Here is a 6,000-nt window from a genome sequence, read left to right as displayed (position 1 = left end):
GCTGTGGAACTACACATCCCAGCATGCCCTGCCTCAGTTTTAGCATACCTTAATAGCAAAACTGTGGCAGGGCATGCTGGGATGTGTAGTTTCACAGCAGCTGGAGGGCCACAGGATGAAGACCCATGTGCTAGAGCCAAGCCGCAGGTACATTGAATGCTAGCAAGCTGAATGTTTAAATCCTTTTTGTTCCGCAGCATTCCAATGCGGAAGATTCCATGGAACCAGAGATTATTCCATTGAGAAGGACATGCTGCCTGGATGACTGCACTGTGCAAATTAAGTCACGGAGCCAGTTGGCTTGTGGGTGGCTCTGGTGACTGGGTGGTTGGGTGGGCGGTGTGTCGGAGGTGGAGCACATGCAAATGAATGTGTATCATCCAGCTAGTGAGAGTGAAAACTCATGCAGGAGTGTGCCTGCTTGTCAGTGGGTTATGCACCTTGCCAGACGTTAAATCTACATGGAGCAGCTGGAGGGGACAAGAGCAGGTTTGCAAAATATAGATAGAAGAGCATATATGCTGGCGCATTCTCCATGATTGTGTCAGCTTATGTTTTGGTGCACTGCACTTTCCTCCACTAAGTTTTAGCTATTTTGGTTAAACGCAAGTGTAGTTGCTTCTCGCCCTTTTGGCTGTGATCTTGTATCGTGGTTAAAGAGTCTGCTGGAGGGATTGTTTTCTTCATTGGCGAGAGACTGAAGATATTCCAGGATGGAAGGCTTGGGAACACTATCCGTTTTTAAGTTGTGGAAGAGTTGAAAGACCGGATTGGACTACATTCTATAGTAAAGGATATCTTTGTATTTATTAATCCTCCCTTTATATGTGTCTGTCTTTCAATAAAGCTTCGGGCTTGTGATTCCCTCACCCTCTTACACTCCACACCCATAGCCTTATTAACTGTTGTATTATTGTATTGTTTAAATGTATAGTGCAGTTCATGATTTATAGTGTAGGCTGGCCTGTGCTGTAGTTCTTGAACTGTACTATACCGACAGCATTTGTATTGTGTTTTATCTGTGCTGCAACACAGTACTTATGTGTGTAATGTTTATGTATGTTTTTTTGCTTCTTTATGTCAATAAAGACTGCTTTTTCAATCCAATATCTGAAAACAATCAATGTTTATCTTTGATGGCAATAGAAGTGGTATGATATTTGCTGCTTTTGAAAGGCAATATCTGATATGTCCCCTATCTGGGAACCATATATTAAATGGCTTTTCAGAAAAGGGAGATGGTAGAAGAGCTTTCAGTACTGGTAGGACCGATGCACATTTCCTATTCTAGCCTCCAAAAACAGATTCAGTTGCATTTTCCAGCGTGTTTTGGATGCGCCTTTGCAAATGTCTTACATCGACAAACTTATTTAGTACTATTTTGCAAATAGGGTTACATTGTTGCAACATTGTGTTCCCTAATTGCTTGATTTTTTAAATGCAACAATTGATAAAGACACCTGATAACTGCTCTGTGGAGTCTTATTTTGTGTCTACTTTTTATCTACAGTTAATTCTCTACCTCTAATCAAGGCATTTTTAAGTGCTGGGGGCTGCCAGGACGTGAGGCCTACCTAGACTTTAGATCTGAATTTGAATGTACTTGTGAACTAACTTAATTTCCTACTTCTAAATTCATTCCTAAATTCACTACTTACATGAATCCTGTAGTTGGGCATTTTGGGACTTCGATTGTGGGCATTGTTTTGTGTCCAGACCAGCAGCAGGTGGTGTGCATTTGCTGGAAAGGCATCGAAGACCTCCGCTATGCTGCATCTCCTGATGTGTGTCTCCCTCAAGTGGCTGTCAGCAAATGCCTGCTAGACACCCCATTCCAAGCTGATTGTGACATCACGGTACATGCATCATAGAACAGGCATGCTAGAACATGGGTCTTCAACCTGCGACCCTCCAGATGCTGTGGAACTACACATCCCAGCATACCCTGCCTCAGTTTTAGCATACCTTAATAGCAAAACTGTGGCAGGGCATGCTGGGATGTGTAGTTTCACAGCAGCTGGAAGGCCACAGGATGAAGACCCATGTGCTAAAGCCAAGCCGCAGGTACATTGAATGCTAGCAAGCTGAATATTTAAATCCTTTTTATTCCGCAGCATTCCAATGTGGAAGATTCCATGGAACCAGAGATCCTTCCATTGCGAAGGACATGCTGCCTGGATGACTACACTGTGCAAATTAAATCACGGAGCCAGTTGGCTTGTGGGTGGCTCTGGTCACTGGGTGGTTGGGTGGGTGGTGTGTCGGAGGTGGAGCACATGCAAATGATTGTGTATCATCCAGCTAGTGAGAGAGAAAACTCATGCAGGAGTGTGCCTGCTTGTCAGTGGGTTATGCACCTTGCCAGACGTCAAATCTACATGGAGCAGCTGGAGAGGACAAGAGCAGGTTTGCAAAATATAGACAGAAGAGCTCTCCAGCCTAGTTTGCTGTCTGTTTCCACTTCTCTTTTCTTGAGCCGCTCCCTTCTATGCCCTTGCGCACTATCCTGACTTCTCCCATCTGCTTACTTTGTGCCTTCCAGCGCACAATGCGAACTACAGGTAGTGCTGCAGGGCCCACACCCTTTTACTTGCCATACAGAGCAGCTCTGGAGCTGTTACAGTGCCCAGCTTCTGCAAGAAATCAGCTTGAATGCTTCAGGGGCTGGGGCATAGCCAACATGAGCCCCACACCGAAGGAGCGTGGAGGTGTTTAATGCGAACTAGGGGTCTTCCAAGCGCTGCAAAAGGCCGACATGCCCTGCACGCCCCTTTTCTCTTTACATATGCAGACGAGGGTTGAAGCCAACTTTGACCCACTGCTTGGATGACATCACCATATGCAAATCCATCTGCTGCAGGCCTTCCCCCAGGAATGCTTGCACTAGTTGTTGCATTTGGTTTGTTGTTTGGGGGTGCTTCAGTATTAGGCAGCCTTCTGCCCTCCCATGTTCATCTGAAAATATGTGTTCTCCCTGCAGTTGTTGTCCCCAGATGAGAGTTCCCTTGTGCTGCCTCAGTTGAATCTTCTTTACTTGACAGAGATGTGCCTGAGCAGCGGCCCTCCCCAGCCCTATCCCAAATCATACTTATTTTGCATAGGAGATACCATGGTCATGAAGATTGTTCTCCCAGGGTGAGGTTCATTCATTGCATTCTGGGTATGCTGACCCCTGTGATTTCCCCAAATGTGGGAAACTTGACTGCATTATTTGTGGTAGTGGGGGACTGTGTTTGTGCTTTCCTCTGGTCAGCTCTGGTAAAAGTCAGATTTCTTTGTCTCAGATCTTCCTCTAGCCTTGTTCTTCTTTCGAGAGTTCCCTTGTGCTGCCTCAGTTGGATCTCCTTTACTTGACAGGGGGGTGCCCAAGCAGCGACCCTCCCCAGCTCTAGCCCAACTCCTACTTACCTGCCAGGTGAGATACTATGATCATGAAGGTGCTTCTCCCAGGGCAAGGCTCACCCATTGCACTCTGGGTGTGCTGCCCCTGTGATTTCCCCAAATGTGGGAAACTTGACTGCATAATTTGTGTTTCCACTGGTCGGCTCTCATATAATTCAGATCTCTTTGTCTCAGGTCTCTCTCCAGCCTAGTTTGCAGTCTGTTTCCACTTCTTTTTTTTTGAGCCCCTCCCTTCTATACCCTTGTGCACTATCCTGACTTCTCCTCCTGTCTGCTTACTTTGTGCCTTCCAATGCACAATGCAAACTACAGGTAGTGCTGCAGGGCCCACAAACTTTTACTTGCATTACAGAGCAGCTCTGGAGCTGTTACAGTGCCAAGCTGCTGCAAGAAATCAGCTTGAATGCTTCAGGGGCTGGGGCATTGCCAACATGAGCCCCACACCGAAGGAGGGTGGGGGTGTTTAATGCGAACTAAGGGTCATCCAAGCGCCGCAAAAGGCCGCCATTCCCTGCATACCCCTTTTCTCTTTTCATATGCAGATGAGGGTTCCAGCCAACTTTGGCCCACTGCTTGGATGACATCACTGTATGCAAATCCGTCTTCTGCAGACCTTCCCCCAGGAATGCTTGTACTAGTTGTTGCATTTGGTTTGTTGTTTGGGGGTGCTTCAGTATTAGGCAGCCTTCTGCCCTCCCATGTTCATCTGAAAATATGTGTTCTCCCTGCAGTTGTTGTCCCCAGATGAGAGTTCCCTTGTGCTGCCTCAGTTGAATCTCCTTTACTTGACAGAGATGTGCCTGAGCAGCGGCCCTCCCCAGCCCTATCCCAAATCATACTTATTTTGCATAGGAGATATCATGGTAATGAAGACTGTTATCCCAGGGTGAGGTTCATTCATTGCATTCTGGGTATGCTGACCCCTGTGATTTCCCCAAATGTGGGAAACTTGACTGCATTATTTGTGGTAGTGGGGGACTGTGTTTGTGCTTTCCTCTGGTCAGCTCTGGTAAAAGTCAGATTTATTTGTCTCAGATCTTCTTGTTCTTCTTTTGAGAGTTCCCTTGTGCTGCCTCAGTTGGATCTCCTTCACTTGACAGGGGGGTGCCCGAGCTGCGACCCTCCCCAGCTCTAGCCCAACTCCTACTTACCTGCCAGGTGAGATACTATGATCATGTAGGTGCTTCTCCCAGGGCAAGGCTCACCCATTGCACTCTGGGTGTGCTGCCCCTGTGATTTCCCCAAATGTGGGAAACTTGACTGCATAATTTGTGTTTCCCCTGGTCGGCTCTCGTATAATTCAGATCTCTTTGTCTCAGGTCTCTCTCCAGCCTAGTTTGCTGTCTGTTTCCACTTCTCTTTTCTTGAGCCGCTCCCTTCTATGCCCTTGCGCACTATTCTGACCTCTCCTGTCTGCTTACTTTGTGCCTTCCAACGCACAATGCAAACTACAGGTAGTGCTGCAGGGCCCACACCCTTTTACATGCTTTACAGAGCAGCTCTGGAGCTGTTACAGTGCCCAGCTGCTGCAAGAAATCAGCTTGAATGCTTCAGGGGCTGGGGCATAGCCAACATGAGCCCCACACCGAAGGAGGGTGGAGATGTTTAATGCGAATTAGGGGTCATCCAAGCGCCGCAAAAGGCCGCCATTCCCTGCACATCCCTTTTTTCTTTTCATATGCAGACGAGGGTTGAAGCCAACTTTGACCCACTGCTTGGATGACATCACCATATGCAAATCCATCTGCTGCAGGCCTTCCCCAGGAATGCTTGCACTAGTTGTTGCATTTGGTTTGTTGTTTGGGGGTGCTTCAGTATTAGGCAGCCTTCTGCCCTCCCATGTTCATCTGAAAATATGTGTTCTCCCTGCAGTTGTTGTCCCAAGATGAGAGTTCCCTTGTGCTGCCTCAGTTGAATCGCCTTTACTTGACAGAGATGTGCCTGAGCAGCGGCCCTCCCCAGCCCTGTCCCAAATCATACTTATTTTGCATAGGAGATACCATGGTCATGAAGATTGTTCTCCCAGGGTGAGGTTCATTCATTGCATTCTGGGTATGCTGACCCCTGTGATTTCCCCAAATGTTGGAAACTCGACTGCATTATTTGTGCTTTCCTCTGGTCAGCTCTGGTAAAAGTCAGATTTCTTTGTCTCAGATCTTCCTCTAGCCTTGTTCTTCTTTCGAGAGTTCCCTTGTGCTGCCTCAGTTGGATCTCCTTCACTTGACAGGGGGGTGCCCGAGCAGCGACCCTCCCCAGCTCTAGCCTAACTCCTACTTACCTGCCAGGTGAGATACTATGATCATGTAGGTGCTTCTCCCAGGGCAAGGCTCACCCATCGCACTCTTGGTGTGCTGCCCCTGTGATTTCCCCAAATGTGGGAAACTTGACTGCATAATTTGTGTTTCCCCTGGTCGGCTCTCGTATAATTCAGATGTCTTTGTCTCAGGTCTCTCTCCAGCCTAGTTTGCTGTCTGTTTCCACTTCTCTTTTCTTGAGCTGCTCCCTTCTATGCCCTTGCGCACTATCCTGACTTCTCCCGTCTGCTTACTTTGTGCCTTCCAACGCACAATGCGAACTACAGGTAGTGCTGCAGGGCCC

At 47.6% G+C, this 6,000-nt stretch overlaps 4 non-coding genes and 2 pseudogenes across 4 annotated transcripts; all 6 read left to right on the top strand.

Annotated features, from left to right (window-relative positions):
• The first annotated feature begins 3,084 nt into the window (after nt 1-3,084).
• LOC134950567 (U1 spliceosomal RNA) lies at nt 3,085-3,248 on the top strand. Its single transcript, XR_010183464.1, has one exon. It is a non-coding gene; the product is annotated as a U1 spliceosomal RNA (small nuclear RNA).
• A 152-nt stretch (nt 3,249-3,400) lies between these two features.
• On the top strand, nt 3,401-3,536 carry LOC134952396 (U1 spliceosomal RNA; annotated as a pseudogene).
• A 701-nt stretch (nt 3,537-4,237) lies between these two features.
• Nucleotides 4,238-4,401, top strand: LOC134951803 (U1 spliceosomal RNA). Its single transcript, XR_010184476.1, has one exon. It is a non-coding gene; the product is annotated as a U1 spliceosomal RNA (small nuclear RNA).
• Nucleotides 4,402-4,545: 144 nt separating this feature from the next.
• On the top strand, nt 4,546-4,708 carry LOC134952563 (U1 spliceosomal RNA). The gene has a single exon (XR_010185059.1). It is a non-coding gene; the product is annotated as a U1 spliceosomal RNA (small nuclear RNA).
• A 670-nt stretch (nt 4,709-5,378) lies between these two features.
• LOC134952964 (U1 spliceosomal RNA) lies at nt 5,379-5,532 on the top strand (annotated as a pseudogene).
• A 140-nt stretch (nt 5,533-5,672) lies between these two features.
• On the top strand, nt 5,673-5,835 carry LOC134953457 (U1 spliceosomal RNA). The gene has a single exon (XR_010185593.1). It is a non-coding gene; the product is annotated as a U1 spliceosomal RNA (small nuclear RNA).
• Nucleotides 5,836-6,000: the final 165 nt, after the last annotated feature.

This window comes from Pseudophryne corroboree, chromosome 8 (assembly GCF_028390025.1).
Source record: "Pseudophryne corroboree isolate aPseCor3 chromosome 8, aPseCor3.hap2, whole genome shotgun sequence".
NCBI classification, from domain to species: domain Eukaryota; kingdom Metazoa; phylum Chordata; class Amphibia; order Anura; family Myobatrachidae; genus Pseudophryne; species Pseudophryne corroboree.
Note: the sequence above shows the minus strand (reverse complement) of the source record. Positions and strands in the feature narration are given on the sequence as shown.